This window comes from Adiantum capillus-veneris, chromosome 5, assembly GCF_014529385.1.
Source record: "Adiantum capillus-veneris isolate H3 chromosome 5, ASM1452938v2, whole genome shotgun sequence".
NCBI classification, from domain to species: Eukaryota; Viridiplantae; Streptophyta; class Polypodiopsida; order Polypodiales; family Pteridaceae; genus Adiantum; species Adiantum capillus-veneris.
Genome location: NC_140935.1, coordinates 157,393,599 through 157,412,719, shown reverse-complemented (window position 1 = coordinate 157,412,719; position 19,121 = coordinate 157,393,599).

Genomic DNA, 19,121 nt, shown 5'->3' with positions numbered 1-19,121 from the left:
ACCTGGAAGAGGCGCCATCACAAGTAGCCACCCCGAGTCCGCCAAGGTACTATGGCTCAAATGAATAATTGATCGTACATGATCCTCTGTACATGTATCCCATGTAGGTTGAGGTGATAGTGAGTGTAGAAAGCCTCCAAAAGGTAAGTCAACAAAGATAAAGTCAGCTGCCCATGACATTGATCTACCACTCCTCCGATATGTAATATCTGTGTATCGAGCTCTAGTCATATGCTCGTGTACAGGAATCCATGATCTAGACTGCACGCCGCTACGAAAATCCTCAACAATCGCAATATAGTCACCATGCAAAGCAACACACCTACTATCACTGCAACCATTCTGCACAACAGGCTGAATAGGCAATGGTGCATACACAAAATGTAGGGCACGTCGCAATCTCTGTGTGCCCCCACTCTCTACATGAGCAAACACATTATCTATATAAATATGAGTAATACAATAGAGCTGCAACAACAAGACTCCAATAAAAAAACAAGATTATACCTAAGATAGACGGCAGATCATCAATCACATGGTCTGTAGTAGCAGATGCATTCTGATTCTTATCCAAAAAGCTTGTTGCTTAAATTTAGAAAAAAGTGTCAAAATTATTAATAATTCTTAAATTAGCAAAGTGTAGGACACATAGAAAGTGAGAATGAATCTAACTCACAAGTTCGAGTAGGTGGACGAGATGGTAGAGATTGAGAAGATGGATCGGCAACATTTGTGGATTTGGGTGGTGGAAGATCCGTAGATGCGGCTCCTCTAAACTGCACATTATGCAATTCTCTCTCTCTAGCAAGGACATGGCCTCTATCCATGTCGATCCACCAAGGGCAATGATCAAGCTCCCACTGCGAGAGCTGATGCATGGTTGGTGGATACATGCATCCCTCACCGCTCTCAATGTGTGTCCAAGAGCAGGCAAGAACAGGTATCGCAGCAATGTGATGCATGGTCAAGAGGTGAGCAAAGTATCTACAAATACAACAAAGAATTATTCTAAACTCAAAAAGGAATGCATAGCCTATATTAGTTGAAGCACATATTATGATACAAAAATAGTCAAATCATTATCTACCTGTAAACTAGTCATTGAGAAGCCATGCGGCAATAGTCAATCCTCTTTAAGGCTTGCAACTCTACATCCTTCGTTTTGTTTTCCAAAGCCACCTCAAGAGGGAATAAGAATTTTCTTCCCTCCACCACAATCTCCGTGTAAAACATATCCATGGTGCACAAGGGAGGAATATCAATCCCTCCAGGCACATCCACATAGTCCACAAGAAGCTTCTTAGATTTATCTAAGATCCTTTGCAAAGCTCCCTCTCGTTTTAGCCACCTTTCACACCAAGCATGCAAAAGAAAAATCAAACTTCTTATTAACATTCACAAGTTCAATCATAAACCATTTGCATAAAGATGCTCACCCTCGAAACTTGTGGTCGCAGCATGAGTGATCTTGCTTGCCTCTAGTAAGGACACCCAGAGGTTTTTATTTTCTATGGAAGCATCATGTAGAGCAATCAAGTTAAGTTTCTCTAGAGTGGCCCAAATATCTTCCCCCCATTGAAGGCTCATCACACGATCAAACCAATCCTTTCCTAACCTTGGATCAACAATATTGAGAATCTACCAAACAAGGACATTATTCAATTAAAATAAAATTGCATCTTACCATGTATTAAAAAAAACACCAAGAGATCGTTATATACCTTCCCTACATGATTTGAATATTTATAATAAAGATCATTCATGATCTTAGTCTCTTCTTTTTTCAAGTCCTTTTTAGAAAGCAATGATTTCTTGCTCTCTAGCTTAGTGTGTAGTTCTTTTGACATTTGAACCTTCAAAATAAACTAATACTTTTTAAAACAAACAGCTTCAAATAAAGCATACAAAAAAGAGATCCAAGGTCAAACACACTTACATAAAAAAGAAGCCTAGCTAGATATCTTCGTGTAAGAGGATGGCATGGCTCCTCTCCCTTTGTGGTTCTCTTGCGCAAAGTGTTGATCGATTTCTGGTCATTCTCCGGTAATGCACGAAGGTAATCTTCATGATCCGAAGAGCAAATGTTGTCACAATTCACCAACTCATCTCTTAGATGAGAAGATAATAAAGCATGAGTGTTCATACTGATGAAAATATTAGTAAGTTAGTCAACCTTAAATCATTTAAATCTTACCTACTAACAAGAGTATAGTGTCACTCACAAATTCATGCATTGCAAGCTCATCAATAATGCTTCTTTGTGGGGTCAATGATAGTACACAAGACCCTACAATGCTTCTCTCTGCTATTGGAAAACATTTCTCTAACAGCTGCTTGCCATGCTACCGTCCTGTGATTTCCTTCCCACACATAGAACATTCTACCAAGCAGTGACTCTAGTTGTGGCTGCAAAGCTAACTCCTCTTCATACTCTTTATTTATGTCTTTCCAAAGTGGGTCCCATGTCTCAACAATATCATCTATTTTCAAAAATAAATAAGACTCCAAAAGAACATTAAACATTCTAAAGAAAAAGCAACATGTCAATCCATAAAATTACTTTGAAACAACAATGATTACCTGTCAACAATGTCTGTTCCTTGTGACATGTTTGCAGTGAAACTATAAAAGCACCTTTTTGCTTTATGTAACCTTCTCTAGCAAATGCCACCTTCAAGCGAGAAACATCTGATCTGAGGCCACGTACACGAGCATATGGAATGAGTCTACACAAAGGAACTAGAGGACACTCAAACAACTAAAAACCTTGGTGGTTTTGAGAATGTCCTCTCCTCTATCCATATGCAAATGACTATCATCCACATCATCAGTAGACGGCCCAACTTCAGGGGCTATATGAAATGGAACCAATTCCAAAGCTGCCTCTTGTCTAGCTATTTGAGCATCAACTTCATTCATTGATCCTAATCCAATGTCGGTACTCTCGCTCTCATCACCAATAAAATCATCGTCATCGAAGTCTTCTGTGACTGCCACATAGCTGACCTGATCACTGCATATAGGAACAAGAGGCATAGCCTCTTTCCCCTTTCAACGAGAACATCTCCCAGTTGCAGGACTCCAGATAAATTTACAAACTCAAATTAATCTAGATCTAGAATTTATCTAGATTTATCTAGAATCAAACCCAAAATATTTCATCCTATTAACTAGATCAAAGACTAAACATACAAATTGCCTACCCTAATGAATATGTTCCTTTCTTTTGTCAGTACAAATCCATACTAACCACTTAAATTGTAGACAAGCAACTTCACACAAAATATACAGAAGCAAACAATTCTAAGCAACATATTATATACCTTACACTTAAAAGGACATTGTCGTAAATTATTATCATAACAAAAAATATTAGCAAAAAAAAGGCCCCGGTCCTGTTGTTGGAGTTGGATAGCTGTCGGAACTGTTCCACGCCGGCACGGAACAGTTCCAACAACTGTCCAACTCCAACAGCAGGACTGGGGCCTTTTTCTTTTTTGGCATCTCAACACTGAGCAAGACGTCTCAAACTCAATGCAATCACATAATAACAACATTTTCATAGAAAATTTATCAAAAAAATCCTCAACATCTTGTTGAAGCCGAATGGCCATTGGCTTCAACAAGATGTTGAGGATTTGTTATAAAGGGCGCACCTAGTTGGGGGACGTCTACGAGGTGGCATCTCCTTGTCGTAGCAGGCCGTGGAATGGAAGAAATAACTCCGAGGAAGTGTATTGATGATAGAATAAGTATCGAGTCGATGATGTTCTCTCACTGCATATAATTCAAGTTTGCACTCTCCCTTTGTTGTTCTCACTGCATCAGGTTTTAAAAATTGGCATCATCCTTCACACGATCAAAATTCTATGCTAGTTGATTAATTAAAGAAGTACAAAAACACCATCCTGTACCATGCACGTGCCCAGACACAAGCACTGGCTTCGCTAATGTGCATGTTTCGCAAAAATCCCAATGTCACAGCGCTGGTAATATCACAATCTGCAGCGTTGGTAATATCACAATCGAACTCTACGGTACAATTTGCATTAAAAAAACGGCCTGTCTACTGCTCCTCGGCCCGCAAGAACGCCAATGCACCAAGGGCTGGCTCAGTGCTGCAACCAGTCCGGCGCGGACTGGTTGCAGCACTGAGCCAGCCCTTGGTGCATTGGCGTTCTCGCAGGCCGAGGAGCAGTAGACAGGCGGCATATTACCCACTAGGAGAGTGATAGAGTTGCTTTCTTACAGGCAATATGCAGACTCGAGGGAGGTGGCGACCATGCACAGGATCAACTGCAGTGCAGCATACTTTGCCAAGCATTGAACTTCAATATGCTGCGCAATAGTAAGCCACATTAAGTTTGCAATTCCAAATCGAAATAGCATTGAAACTCCAAACTGCAGTGCAAATCAACTATCTGCAGAATAATTTTCCCTAAATATTCCACCTCCTGCTGCTCCTCAGCCCGCACGTAGGCCAATGGGAAAAGGGTTGGTTCGATGCTCCAACCAACCCTTTTCCCATTGGCCTACGTGCGGGCTGAGGAGCAGCAGGAAGGCGAAATAACCTGCAAGGAATCGATATAAACTGTAAGGAATAGCTAGCGACGACTGAAGAGGTTCACTTACCCGCAACAAGCAGTGTGGTTGGACGCGGTGAGCATGCGCAGGTATGGCCCGAGCTCTATGCGGCAACAGTAGCCAAGAATTAATTAGGCTCAATAGGATAGATGTTAGATTCAAACATGGCCGGACGCCCACAAAGGCAAGAAGAGCTGTGAGTGAGCAAGGAAATTGGAGCAATAAGATCTAGCTTGTGTTCATTTAGAATCACTATTAAATGCGTGAAAAAAAGAAAATATTTACAAGTTTGGCGATATTTTTTTCAAATTTTAATATGTTAAGGCAATAATTTTCACAGATTTAAACAAGAAAATACTATAGTCCATTTAGAATCACTACTAAATGCTCAAAAAAAAATAAAAATTGATAAGTTTTAGTGTGATTTTTTTGAATTGTATTATTTTTAGTCTGCAATTATATCCACGTTCTAGGTATATTGTATTTTTCTACACTTCATCTCGACACCGTGACACCTACAACGTTTTCAAGGATGATCTTCAAATACAAATCATTGTTAAAATATTTTTTATGCTCATGAGAAAGCAAGCACCGACTACGATTTTGATAACATTTGAAAATATAAAAAATGTTATACAAAATAACACATATTATTGTGGCGAGTATCACCTTTCTCTTTCTTTTTCCAATACATCTGTTCTTTTTTCTCGCTATTTCCTGTCTAATCTGGAGCAATGAGCAGACACTTTACTGTTTATGGAACCCAGAGAGGTCAAAAGCTTGTTCTTCTATCTGACAATCGGTTCCAAGAGATAAAGGTAGCCACGATTAAGCAGCATTTTGATATTCAAAATGTTGATTTTGCTCTATGTCCCCTTACATTGTCTGGAGATAGTGGACATCTTGAAACCAGAGAGAACAATGATGGGGAACTATTTTACACCCTTGACCACGAAGTTTCACAGTTTTACAAGATTCTTGTCACCTCTTATTTATTGCCTAATGATGATGGCTCAAAGATTTCACCGATAGTGATCAAAGAGAAATTAGACGACCTGTGGCTTCCATGTGCGAGTGTAATTGACTTCATTAGAACTCTACCACTGCAAACTAACATGTTTGTGGCTTTGAGTCAAGTTCAGAAAGTTGTGCAAGTGTTTGAGCTCCCATGTCAGTATGATGGGTATATTTCTTTTGAGTTACCTCCACAAACTGAAAACTCAAGTATGAGTGGTATGGAGCAACGTTTTGATGGTCATTCTTGGGTAGAATATGTGACTTTTAGCAGTGATTTGTTCAAAGGTGTCGTGCAATTTAGCAGATGTTGTGGCCATCTGCGATGTGTCAATCTTGATTGTAGTTATCATTTGATAACAAAGCTTCCAAATGAGAGTCAATGGAAGGGACAATTATCGCAAGCACCACAAAGGGGATTAATTGGAGCAGAATTTGGAAAGCTGGTGTGTGTCCATTATCATCAGATGCCAGAATGTGTAAATGCTTGTGCTACAGTCATTTATTATTGCATCCCTATTGAAAAGGAGTCTGTTAGTAGATGTGTGCTTCATCTTGGTTATCACAAGCATCCAATGGCTGAGGGAAAAAGAAGAGATGCTGACAAGGTTATTTCCCAAGCTTTGCTTGCACGCGCAACTTTAGATCCTTTGACAATAGCCAAACAATTGGAGAGAGTAACAACAGAAGAGATAATAATGGATAGGCTCATGGGACTAAGTTCCTCTAGGAATACTCCCTTGGCCAAAGATGAATTTGCCACGTTCCTTGACACAGTGACTCCACTCTCTGATAAGAGTCGTGTGCAACAGAGTTTGGAAACAACCAAGAAAGCCAAGGGCGTCACTTCAATGGGATTTGAGTCCATATTGAAATTAAAAATCAATAGCCGATACCCATACCTGCACAGTGTTCTTTTTCCAGGCCAGTTGGGAGCAGAGAAACAACCTCATGTTTTCAAAATGTCTACAATGGGTCCTGGTAGCGGGGTGGACTTGGTGAATCGTATGCGTCCTGGAGGTAACTTGCAAGATATGTGGGTACACTTTGACCATGTGCATAGAGTTGATGGATGGCCTACTATGTCAGCACATGTATATGATCCTTACGTTCGAGAACTTTTAACTTTTGCAATATGTGAATTTACAGTTGAAAATAAGCATGCACAGATTCAGTTTTGGAGAATGCTTAACAAGGTGGTGATGGATATGGATTCCAAAAACCCGAGTTTAGAGGTTTCATGGAAGATGAGGCTAATGCAAATTGGATTGCTATTCGCATGGTTTACTTTGGCTGTGCAAATAAGAAAATGCCTGAGAAAGAAGATCATGCGTTTTCCATTGGGAGCAAAGTATGGTTAGGCATACTTCAAAATGTATCCGTCCTTCTTACCAAGAAGAGCACAAACTTAAATGCCGAAAGTGGATGCATGCCTCCACAGATAATGCTGCAAATGTTTGTAAAGAGGAGCTTAGACAATTTTGGCATGTTGGGCAGGCCATTGAGTCAGAGATTCCATCATTGGAAACATGGTTGTCTTGGTGGGATGTAAGAGTGCCTCATTGGGGTGATAGATTTGTTTGTCAAGATGCAGAAGGTTCTTTTGTGCCAAGAACCAATCTAGCTGAGGCAAAGTATGCTAGCATGCATGCAGCTATTGGATACAAGTCTAGTATCGGTTTGTATGAAGCCACATGTGCAGATATGGCTCTAGCTGTGTTGCAGAGTGTTAGATACAATGCATACCTTAAAGGGAGTAACACATGCACTGGACCAGTAGTAGCAGATTTGGCTGTAAGGTTTATGAGTCAACATGCTGCTAGTGGGTCGGGTAAGAAGCTCATAGACCTGGCTAATTCTTCTTTGAGGGAGATGCGCATGCCAAGTCCTGAGATGAACAGAGAATCAATGAGTGAAAAGAGTGTTCAAAGATCTAGACCAATATTTGTGGACCCTGATGAAATTCTAGAAGATGATAGCCACAGACCTGAGTATGTGACAGTCACAACGACAAATGGGCAACCTAGGAGTACACAACAGAAAGATTCCACAGCTCCCCTCGTGTGGTTGGAGAAAAAAGTGTCTCGGAGTGTGTGGGCAATTAGGCGTACTGAGCCAAGGAGAAAAATGACATGCTTTGGCGTTCTTGCAAATCAACAAGATGTGGTAGGTTTATTAATGAAATTGCACCTTCTGTTAAACACGGAGTTCTTGCACCAAGCTTCTGGGGCAGGCGGAAATATCCTGCAAAAGGATCCAATGTGGGAGGCATTGTTGAGGGATTTGTATGGTTCTGCAACAGTAGTAACACTCATACGTGGAATGTGGATGACATGATTGTCGGTCCTCCAGGACCAGCACCTGGGACTTGGGTTGTGGATGAGGGCACTAATCTGCAGCCATCTGAAGTTGAAATGTTGTTGAACATTGGGTTTTTTCTTAAAGAAGCAAATTCAAATGCTGAGTGCAGTCGCAATGTTAAAACATGTGGGAGCACACCGAGTTCATTTCGTCCAAAATTTAGAGATGGCAAACTTGTTAGATGGAGATCAAAACTTACAAGATATTTTCACGATAGGATTGCGCAGGGAAGAACTATGGCTGCCAAATTAGTAAGGGAGGTAATTGTGGTCCTGAACGTATCACATGTGTTTCATGTTAGTACAGCTGGATCGGTGGAGAAAGGTGTTACATATGCTATCACACTTGCAGACTTCCCTCGATGCTCATGTGAGGATTTTCAAAGGCGTGATAGAAAAAGTGTTGCATATGTGCCTTGCAAGCACATCTACTTTGTGTTTTTTAGTCTCTTGGGTTTGGACTCCTTTGCTCATGAGTTTGTGCATCAATCTGCACTTACAAAAGTAGAGCTATTTCAAGCTTTAGGAGGTTCTCGGATAGCATCATAGGTGCTAGAGTTCATGTGTTGACTTTTTTTGGGAAATGTTTGTGCCAAATTTGTGGTTGCCTATTTTGAAGAGGATCACCTAGAATTACGCAATGTGTCGAGTATTATGTTTTATGAATGGTTCTAAAATCTAAATTTGTCTCCATTGGTTCACATATTTTTGTTAATGAAAATAACATGCATGGCATAATTATTTTATTTCACAATTGTTTCAATTGTGGCTGCTTACCCTTGGACTTTCTCGGAATGCAAGAGCCAAGCTCCAATGAATGCTCATCTCCTCTACCATGCTAATTACTAAGCTATGCTAAGCTATTATGAGTGATTATGTGAGGAGATATACTTCTTTCTCGTAAGAATACTCCTTCTTCCTCTCAATCTACTCTCATACCCCGCTAGCTCTCACCATCTTCGAAGGTGTGTGAGGTCTTAGGTCTAAGACCATGAGGGAATTGATATTGTGTTTTATAAGTGTGAGCATGGTGCTTGAAGCTTCCATCTTCATTGCACCTACAAGTTATTGAAGGAGCACATAGTATTGTATTGTAAAATGTCTCCCTTGATGGGGAAAACCTATAATACAAAACCTCTTGGAGGGGGGACCGGCTCCATGTAAATCCGGTCCTCAACTGTTGTCAATAACTTAATTTCTCTCTCTTTTTGAAGTATTGTTCATGCCTATCTAACTAGGCGTTATGATTTTTGTTGCTCTCTCTATCCGAGCACTCTTTCTATGCTCATTAGGAATCTAATCTAATGAAATTCTCACTATGTCTATGCTATTTTCCGCTACACACAAGTTACTAGACCATTAAATGTTACAAAATGCTACTTGCATCAGACGGTGTATTTGAAAAAACCCTCTTGATATGCTTAGATATGTTAGCTAGAGGGTCTTTGAAAAACATAAACTTCCATTTTAGACCCCCATAAGACTGCGATTGATGCTTTGAAGAAATCAACTTTATAAACTCAAGAAAAAATGAAGCGAACTTGTAGAAATTTTTTAACAACTTTTTCACAATTGTGCTTTAGATAATTGCAAGTTTCATGTACAAAAAGATTTACTTGAGAGTATATAAAATAATGGGAAGTTCTACGTGTTTGATATGGCCATTTCAAGCATATCGTTGTATGCATAGAAAAAATATGTTTTTGAGTTCTAGAAAGTGATACATTGCTTACCCTCTCCAGAGGACTCATGGTGGCAAGTAGAAGTGCTTTGGTAAGAAACAATTTTTGGATCATTTCAAATATTTAAAATTGCACATGCAAAAAGTTTGATATTTTAATTCTTGAGACATAAGTATTCAAAACCTCAAATAACTTCAAACTTTCCAACATACCAACTAAATGTATTAAAGTGCATGGCATGAATACAAGTGGATACCTAAAACCTTGGTTTCAATGTTATTGTGGAGGACTCGAGATTTTCAAGAGTTTTTGCACAATCAAAATTTCAAGATAGGGTGTAAGTGACAAGATTTAAGTAACTTAGGGAGCCGAAAAAATACGTAGTTTCTTGGTTTTAACATATAAAGTCATTTGATGTTGTCAAATTGCACTAGAATAGTGTTAGCAACAGCTAACACAGGCTACACCAAATATGCATCAAGCGGGAGATATCTATGGTTGTGGATTATATTTCCAACACACTTTGTATAAGTCTTGGGCTCACTTGGAGTTCCAAAGTTGTATATGGTAGTTTGAGGGCTCAAGCTTAAACCCATAGTAGAAGGGATTGTGGTGTTCAAGCCTTTAAAAGGAAGCCTTTATGCGAGGAGGCTTCATTCTTGAGTATCCACTCTTGAGGATCCACTTTTGAGAGCTCCCTCTCTCTTGAGTGTTCACTCTATGGCCTAGCCTTGAGCTTAATCTTTATGCTTAAGAGGCTAGTGCTAATCCATTTGTAATTAGAGTAAGCTCTTCTTGATTAATCTAATTCATATTTTCTCATTAATCTACTTCTTCTCTACATTTCATCATTTCATGGAGTAGTATTACACTCTCATTATTTTAGATTTGAGAGAGGTATGTACTTCTTGCTATTAACCACTCCTATTCTTCTACAAGCATTCGATTTGTGATATTTAGCAACACAAATCAGGTTGATTAAGTTGGGTCTTAATCTTGTAATTTGTGTGTGTGCCCTATTCTTTACTTGTGTGTAGATAGGTTTTATGAAACTCTAGCACCATTCACCTCGTGTGTGTAGCTATTGATGAAGTGCCGTGATTGACATGTGGTAATTAGTATGTGCTTATCATTAGTGTGCGTGAGGTTTTTAGTCTATGGTAAGTCGGACTTTGGTGAACTTGATGTGTGTAGGAGTTGATTGATTAGTGATTAGAGTAGCTTTAGAGTTAGTCTTGCCATAGCTAATCTCTACTTGCATTGGAGAGGTGATCTCTTGAATCCTCTATTTTTATTCATCTGAGGCTACAACGCCTCCCTACATTTGACACCATTTTCGGGGATCGATAACCTAATCTAGTGAGTTTAGAATGTGTAGAATAGAGTAATTTCATTACTAATTTCTCGATTTTTGAGTGTGTGTGTGTAACTCAATTTTGGTGTGATTTGATGATATTTGTGCAAGAAATTGATGCTAATGTTGAGTTATTAATATGCCAAACCCCCAATTCCACCCCCAATTTCATTAATTTCATACTAACCCTTACTAATTTTGCTTCGTTTCCATGTTAATTGTACTAATTTTATGCTAATTTCTACTAATTTTGACTAACTTTGCTAATGTCTAATTTGATGATTTGGGTGTTTTGATTTTTGACCTACAAATGGTCAATTTTGGAGCCGATTTGATGGTGCACACACTTGTGTGTGCAAGGATGCGTCTTCGCGTGGAGCAAAGGAATAGCTTGGAGTGTAATGACGATGTAAGTGCACTCACTTGTTATGTCAATTCTTGATTGATTAATGAGGTTCAATGTTGCTAATTATTTGCTAAAATTAGGTGTGTAACACAAATTGACCTACACTTTGCACCTAATTTCATACATTTGGAATGAAATTGATAGTCAAATTGTGACTAATGAACTTTGTGTGTATCCAAATAATGCTTAATTCTCATCAAGAATTCATGTGTGTGCATAAAAATCATTGTGTGTGTGCATGCACCAAAGAGGGAAAAAACCTATCAAAAATTTCAAGTTTGTGTGCACCTAATTTTGAATGTTTGCATACATAAAATTTGATGGAATTGAGATTTATGAGTATGCAATCATGTAAATGATGTGTATGTTAGGCTAATTCAATCATTGGATAAGCATAATTGCCAAAAAATTGGGCAAAGATTGAGTGTGTGTGCTTAATTTATGAGTGTGTGCATTGCTTGATTGGGTAAAAATAGTGTTAATTTTTTAGAAATTAAGCATGCATGCATTTAGTTATGCTTGATTGAGTTTGCAATTTGAGAATTTCAATGTGAAATTGATGGATTAATTGCATAAGTTTTTGGCATAAATTTGGGTTTGTGTTCCTACTCAATGGCATGTGCAATCCAATGGGTGAATGAATAATTGGTATTTTTACCAATTATGATGATGATTTTGTCAAATAATTGAGGAGTTATCACACATTGGGTCAAATGTTGAGATAGATTGCTCAAATAATGCCCAATTGTGATGAATTTTTGTGTGTTTCCATGCTAATGATTGATCTAAATGATGAACATGTAAATCTTGCATTCATTTATGTGCTTAATTGTACCCAAAAATCAAGCATGTGTAGCCTCACATACCAAAATGACAAGCCAATTGGGTTTGGAAGATTAGGGTTATTGAATATGAGAAATTACTTTTGCAATGATTGTTAAAGCGGGCTTGGATTGGCTAAGTTAATCACTCAAGGGGTGTGCATAGATAACCAATTGAAGTAACCAAAGCCAACTTTGTTCATAAAAATTTTCGTATACATACCAAATGATCTCAAATTGGAAGAAATATGGATGGGAACGGATTAATAGCATGAAAAAATGGAAATAAAATCTTACAATTCCAATGGGAATCGCGCAAATATGATGTATGGGCTTGCTTGAAGAGAAATTCGGCATGTCGTATGCATGACTTCCAATTGCATCCAAATAAACATGGTACAATTGAATCAAGATGGATAAGAGATTATTTAAAGGAATTGTGCATGGGTTTTTGGATTACTTTTAGGTGTATTACGAGCACTTCCAATTGAAGGTTTTGTATCTTAATTATTGTTGCGTGAATTTTCATGGAAAAATTTGGACATGAACTTGCATACTGAGAATGGGCATGAATTTGCGAGCATATATGTTTTAGAATTTCGGGTGAGAGTTGATTAGTAAAGAGATGGGTGATATTGAAAATAGTATAGTCTTCATGGATTTTGATGTTTTCTCTTTCGAAAATCGGCGTGGGAATGACTCGTAAGGATTTGTTCTTCAAAATCGACCTACCTAGCAGTTGTTTGTCGGGTTGCTTATTGCTGACAGCTTGCGTGGCCCTTTTGCCCACTTACCTGGCTCGTAAATCGCTGAAAAGGCTATGATGGCACATAAAACTCTCACACACACTCGACTCTGAGCGGCCTTCCTTGCTTGTAGCGCGCGCACACACTCGCACTGTTCCAGGCTCACCCCACCTTGCTCGCCACAAGTCGCGAGTCCTCGCATCCACAGCCGCCACACAACTTGGCTTGGCTCTCCTTGCGGCCAGTCTCTGACCACACACGTGTTGCATAGCGAGTCGGGACCCCACTCATTCTGTCTTGTTCGCTAAGCCTGTAAAAAGCATCGTGATGGCCCACCCCGGTGGCTCAATGATTGCAGCCTTTGACACCACACACATACACACACTTGTTGTGATGCTCTCAAGAAACCCCACACACATGCGCTTGCGGTCGAGAATGGCGCATAGATAACAACCCACACACACACTGCAGTCTAAAAAGGCACAGATGCTCACTGATCTACACAACACACATATGCAATTTGCTCACTACTCGTGACGGCTTACGACACAACACAGAACCGCTGCTTTGCATGACCTAGGACCCACCATCCTCAGTCCCACCCAAAGCCACTGGCCCCGCTACTCGCAGAGTCGCAGACCTCGGGCTGCTGCAACGCGCTCGTTATAGCTATGTCCTCCTCTCTCTACCTCGGCTTTCTCCAGTCCACCGACCTGTTTGCAGCCCTCTGCCTTGTTGACCCACCATCAATCTCTCTATTTTAAGCAAGGACCTCTCTCATGCTTCAAATGACGGCTCCATCACCCTCCTGCTTGGGCAATCACGTACAACACGCTCACCAATCCTTGCAGAGTCCCCAAGAGTAGCGAACCTCAGCACACTCCTAGTACACTAGCCCACCCCTGCTCCCAATCTTCCCCCCTCGCTGCAACCACCTGTCAATGAGCATAGCAAAAATTAAAATGACAAAAGAAAAGAGTTAAAAAAAATGAGGTAGTTCCCACCTTTGCGACCCAAAGAACCTCATTAAACCAATTGGGAACCATAAACATGATCAAGTAATGCACGAACTTGACAAAATTGAGGCAGCTAGAGTTAGAAAAAATTAGGTAAGCTCATTGAGATAATCCAAAAAATCGCTTCATGGTGGGGAGTGAGCCTCATTGCAATAAATGATGATTAGTGTTTGTGTCTGACAGATCTTCCTTTTAGCACTAAAATAATTTTGAATGAGGTTATGTGAATTAAGTGATTGTCATCATGTGTCTCTCTTTCTCACTCTTCTTGCTTCGTATATAATCATGTTGCTATGATCGATTGAGCCTTTGAAGGTATGAAGGAACTTCATTGTACCCGAACTTTGGCTTTTGCATTGGATTAGTGCCACCTTGATTAAAGAATCTCATTGCAATAGAAGAATAATTCTTTAATGTGACGCGTGCAAGCATGAGATTACATTGATGAAGAGTTGATGAATGATTGCGACTTTTGTGCTCAGGCTTGGCCTTTGTTTGTTGCATTTTTTGGTGCTTAAAAGTCCTTAAATAGCACTAAAAAGTTGAGCTTTCTTTGGCTAGAGAAAGAATTAAAATTTCGGGCTTGTGATTGAGCATAATTTGAGTGCTTGTTGAATTTCCATATGCTTTAGAGCACTAACAATTGAATTGCTTGTGAAGGGACGTGGACAAGCCTGTGATTTCAATTGATCCAAGAAGGGGTTATCATTGCAAAATATTGCAAAATTTGTCTAATGAGAGACATTCCAAATTCTTTGGATTAAAAGTTGTATACATGCTAGCTCATAGCTTGGTCAAAAGTTAAAAATTTTCATTTGAGCTAGTATTTACCCAATTTTTTTGAGCTAAGTACATAATTTGGCTATTGAGAGCTATTCATATTCATTTTCATCAAGTTGCAGTCATCTCTAGCTCATAGATTACTCTAAAAATTGTAAATTTCATGTGAGCTAGTTGTTAGCCAACTTTTTAGAAAGCTTTAAAATGTAAAATTTGGCTTTCAAGAGCCACTTCATTTCATTCAAAAATTGCATTATTTTCAGCTCTTGGCTTGTTTTTTAATCCATATTTTAGTGAGCTAGAAACTAATCATCTTTTGAATCATGCATGAGACATTGTAAAAATTGCAAATTTGCTTATGTGGAAGCATTTTATCTCTCTCATTGTTGATGTGTATGCATAAATTTGCTATCAAAGAGCATCATGTGCATAACCAAAGGCATTTTTTTCCCTTGGGTTTTTCCCTTTGGCAAAATTGGGTATCAAGACCCTAGCTTTAAGTTTTCATTTATGTTTTTTGTGCTTTTTTCTTTCAATAATTGACTTTTGTAGCTTGTGTTTACACTTAGCTTCAAAAATCTTCTTTCGAAAATAAGAAGGATCAAGAGGCTTCTCTACACAAAGGGGATTCTTGCTCAAGGATGCTCAAAAGAGCATGAATAGGTATAATCCTTCCATGATTTTGATCTTTTTGTTCATCTCTCCATTCTCTATGCTTGGCTAGCGTGACCTAATCACAACCCACACAAAATTATCAAATCTGTAGAGCGGCGACCCGGCTAGGGCATGGAAGCATGAGCATCGGATGAATAGAAATAGAGGATTCAAGAGATCACCTCTCCAATGCGAGTAGAGATTAGCCATGGCAAGACTAACTCTAAACCTACTTTAATCACTAATCAATCAACTCCTACACACATCAAGTCCACCGAAGTCTGAATTACCATAGATTAGAAACCCCAAGCACACTAATGATAAGCACACACTAATTACCAGATGTCAATCATGGCACTTCATAAATAGCTACACACATGAGGTGAATGGTGCTAGAGTTTCATAAAACCTATCTACACATAAGCAAAGAATAGGGCACACACACAAATTACAAGATTAAGACCCAACTTAATCAACCTAGCTTGTGTTGCTAAATATCACAAATCGAATGCTTGTAGAAGAATAGGAGTGGTTAATAGCAAGAAGTACATACCTCTCTCAAATCTAGAATAATGAGAGTGTAATACTACTCCATGACATGATGAAATGTAGAGAAGAAGTAGACTAATGAGAAAATATGAATTAGATTAATCAAGAAGAGCTTACTCTAATTACAATTGGATTAGCACTAGGCTCTTAAGCATAAACATTAAGCTCAAGGTTAGGCCATAGAGTGAACACTCAAGAGAGAGGGAGCTCTCAAAAGTGTATCCTCAAGAGTGGATACTCAAGAATGAAGCTTCCTTGCTTAAAGGCTTCCTTTTAAAGTCTTTCACCACAATCTCTTCTACTATGGGTTTAAGTTTGATCCCTCAAACTACCATATACAACTTTGGAACTCCAAGTGAGCCCAAGACTTATACAAAGTGTGTTGGAAATATTATGCACAACCATAGATATCTCCCGTTTGATGCATATTTGGTGTAGCCTGTGTTAGCCGCTGCTAACAAATAGCCCCAATGCCATGAGAGGACCTTTGAAAGGCCAAAATTATGCTCTTAGTCAATACGTGCTCGAGTATGAAATTATGTTTATAACTTGCAATTAATTTTGAAACTATTCCTTGAGGTCATTCCATTGTTTTGTAGCACTAAGTACTAGCACTTGGGTTTTAATAACATAAAAAATCTCATCTCTACAAAAAGATATAAGAATTTTATGATTTTTTTGGCAAAACAGCTTGAAATTTTACAAAACATTACGACTTAAAAATTACCACAATTCTCTTCATAGGGCTTGTATTTTGACAGAGAGAAAAATCCAATGTTCTCTTTCCCTCATAACCAACCTATGGTAGAAGCAAGGTGTAAAAAATTTCTTTCTATCTTGATGAATAAATTGCCAAAACTTCGTAGTAAAATAGGACACTTTGGTGTCTCAAGACACTTTAGTGTCCAATTACAGGACTCGTATTAAGTCTTATCCTTGGCTAGCATGGACTCTTTGTAACAAGAAGGTTCACCACTATCTACCAGCAACACAAAATCTATGCCAAGAATGAACCGCTTCGGCAGATGTGAGGCTCTGTGAGATCTCCTTGACTAACTAGTGCTAGCATGCTCAATAGCTCTATCATCTGGAGCGTTCACTTACAAAACAACATGTTCTTGAGTTGTCTGCATAAGAGGTGATACATCAAAGAATATAACCTTTCGGAATTCAAACTCTTTTATTGGCTATCTGTGCATCTTAGTCTCATTGAAGACAAAATCACTACTACAGATAATGGTCTCTTTGGATCCCACAAATGATAGAAAATTTGACCATCCAATCCACAACCAATAAAGATGCATTTTGAAATTGTGGATCTTACTTAGCATGAAGCTCTTAGCAAAACCATAGTAATGTCATTAGTGCCAAATATGTCACAAGCATAATTTACTCAATGTGACAAAACCGATAGTCTCTTCATAATGAGCAAACCACTCCCTATGTGGAGTCACATGAAGAGATTTACATGAATCTAGGATCCATGTATGTGACACTTCACCACTGACTAGCAATTTGGCTAGCAATGAACTCTGTAAACATAGAGTCATTTGTGAATCATAGAACACATTTGTAGACTCTATCAATACATTAATGTCATGTGCATCATCATAATCAATGACCAGATTGATCTCTTGAATCTTCAATATACTTTTACTCTTTTCCTCTTTCACGGCATTTTCACCGCTTTTGCGTTTTCCTTTCTCACTTTTCCATGCATGACAGTCTTTCTTTAAATGGCCATACTTCTCATAGAAATGACACTAAATTCCCTTTTTATTACACGGCTTTGACCTATCATGAGATGTATCTCTCTTGCTAACTTTTCCAGATTCATGTTGTGAATAATGACCTTTACTTTGTTTTCTTTCTTTATGCACATAGTGAGCTTTGCCATGAATGCGAGCTACCCATAGTCTTACAATGCACTTCTTTTGGAAGAAGATAACTAGTGATATCATTGTACACTAGCATACCATATGGTACATAATTACTAACAACAATACAAAATGTATCCCACAATGGTGGCAATGAGCAAAGCAAGAGATTAGCTTTCATCTCATCATCTATCTTCATATGTTGAGCACGAATCGAGATAAACAAAGAGTTGAACTCATTGATAATGGCATGCTCACTACTCTTTGTACGGGTAAGCACTTCTAATGAAACTTCATGTGTTGCTTCCTCATGATCTTGGCAGTTTGTATGCGTGTGCGCGATCCAATGAGCGGTTTTAGCTCTAGGTCACCTAGTGTGTTTAAGTGCTTGTTTTGAGTTTTTGATGGTTTTTTAAGTGAAACTAAGCATGGACAAAGGTAAGTAGCCCTTAGGAGGATCCAAACAACCCCTCATTCGTCACTTTTGATGAAGTTAAGAGGTGGCAAAACAATTACGGTTGCTCACCTACCTGACTGTGAAATTTGCAAGTTCTAATGTTGGAAACTTATTTTCTATAGCCTAGAGACCTCCAATCTCAAGTTTCATGTCATTTGGAGTTCATTTGACCCCTCTACGACCATTTGAGTGTTAGTTAGACTGCACGTGAGACTTAGGAATTTTCCACTTAGTTGCTTCCTTGCTTCAGAGTTACACCTCTCTCCTCAGTGCATTGCCATTGTGGCATTGTAGTTGACATTTCCATGCACTAGTCGGGTTGTCTACATCCTCGGATTGACATATATTTGTTGGTTTGAGTTCTCGCTACGCTTCCACGTCTGATCGCGACGATCGGCCAACATTGGCACCGTTGTTGGGGATGTAGGACTTACACTAGCAGAGGAGGTCATGGTGATGTTCTTCTTTACCTAGTGCCCAATTGTTATAGTTCATTACATTTATCTTTAGATAGGAGAGTCGGTGAGGCTTGCTCACTACTCAGGTAGACTGAAGTTACGTGCGTACTCTTTTGGCTGCCTTATATGTTAGGACGACCTTAAAAGTTAAGGATGAACAGGAGAGGAAGCAGAAAGCTAAAGAAGATAGGAAGGAAAAGCAAAGAGAGGTTCCTCAGAGAAGAAGATATACAAAAAAATCATAAAGCAAGAGCATGCCCAAAGACTATCAGATAGGATGAGGGCCAAATCAAAGAATAAACAGGCCAACCATCAAAGAGACTAGCAGAAGAAGGAATAGAAGGGGAGGAGCCAAAAAGAATG